The sequence below is a fragment of the Galeopterus variegatus genome, unplaced genomic scaffold, assembly GCF_000696425.1.
Source record: "Galeopterus variegatus unplaced genomic scaffold, G_variegatus-3.0.2 Scaffold7018, whole genome shotgun sequence".
In the NCBI taxonomy this organism is placed as follows: Eukaryota; Metazoa; Chordata; class Mammalia; order Dermoptera; family Cynocephalidae; genus Galeopterus; species Galeopterus variegatus.
In genome coordinates this window covers 11,101-12,906 of record NW_007733129.1, presented here as the reverse complement: position 1 = coordinate 12,906, position 1,806 = coordinate 11,101, and positions in this window count along the sequence as shown.

The window sequence follows — 1,806 nt, the reverse complement described above, 5'->3', positions numbered from 1 at the left end:
AATATCCAGGATATAAAGAAGGAAATTTAGAAAGAGATTAATACCTTAAAAAGAAATGTAATAGAACTCTTGGAAGGATTCATTCAATGAAATAAAAAACACAACCGAGCGCTAAAGCAGCAGGATAGAGCAAGCAGAAGAAAGAATGTCTGGTCTCAAAGATGGTCTTTTCAAAATAATACAGGTGGACAAAAAAAAGGAAAAAAGAATTTTTAAAAATGAAGAAAATCTAAGAGAGCTAGCAGACAACCTTAAGCATGCAAACATCTGAATCACAGGCATTTTAGAAGGCAAGAAGAAAGGAAAAGGCATCAAAAACCTATTCAATAAAATAATAAAGGAAAACTTCCCAGGAAAAGGGAAAGACATGGACTTTAAGATACAGGAGGCTCAAAGACCCCCAAACAGATTCAACCCAAAATGCTCCTCTTTAACATTATAGTTAAACTGGCAAAGCTAAAAGACAAAGAGAGAATCTTAGAAACAGAAAGAAAAAAGCATCAAGTCACCTATAAAGGAGACCCCATCAGATTAACAGCAGAATTCTCAACAGAAACTCTACAGGTAGAAGAAAATGGGATGACATATTAAAATGCTAAAAGAAAAAAACTGCCAGCCAGGAATACTATACCCAGCTATCCTTCAGAAATGAGGGAGTGTATTTCCCAGACAAACAAAGACTGTGGGAGTTCACCACCACACAGCCAGCCCTACAAGAAATCCTCAAGGGAGCTGTGTAACTGGAATCCTAAAAACAATGATCACTGCCATGAATACACAAGAAAGAACAAAACTCACTGGTAGAACAAAAATTCAAACGAGAAAGAGAAAAAACTAAATCTTACCACCTCAAAAAACCAACAAACATCAAAGACAAACAATAAAAGGGAAAAAAGGATCAAAAGATGTTTAAAACATCCAAATGAAAATCTATAAAATGCCAAAAGTAAGACAATACCTTTAAACAACAAGCCTAAATGTAAATAGATTAAACTCCCCACTCAAGACACAGACTGACTGATTGGATTAAAAAACTAGACCCAACTACATGCTGTCTACAAGAGACTCACCTCACCTGTAAAGACACACACAGCCTAATAGTGAAGGGATGGAAAATGATATATCACAAAAACGGAAACAAGCAGGAGTAGCTATTCTCATATCACATAAAATAAACTTTAGACCAAAAACCATAAAAGGAGACAAAGGAGGTCACTGTATAATGATAAAGGGATCTATCCAGCAAGAAGACATAATAGTTGTAAATATATGTGCACCCAAACACTAGAGCACCCAGATATATAAGGCAACAACTATTATACCTAAAGAAAGAGGCAAACTCCAGTACAGTAATAGTTGGGGACATGGAACACCCCTCTCTCAGCAAAGGAGAAATCATTTAGGCAAAAAATGAACAGAGAAACACAGAATTTAAACTATGCCTTAAACCAATTGACCTGGCAGATACCTGCACAACATTTCATCCGACAACTACATAATATACATTCTTCTCATTAGCACATGGAACATTCTCCAGGATATACTATGTTAGGTCACAAATCAAGTCTCAGCAAATTTTTAAAAATTGAAATCACTTCAAATAATGCTTCAGACCACAATAAATTAAAAATAGAAATCAATAACAAGAAAACTCAGGACACTCTACAAATATACGTAAATTAAGCAACATGCTCCTGGATGAACTATGAGTCCAAGAACAAATTAAACAAGAAATCAAAAAAATTCTTGAAACTGATGAAAATAAAGACACATCATATCAAAAGCTCTGGGGTACTGCAAAAGCAG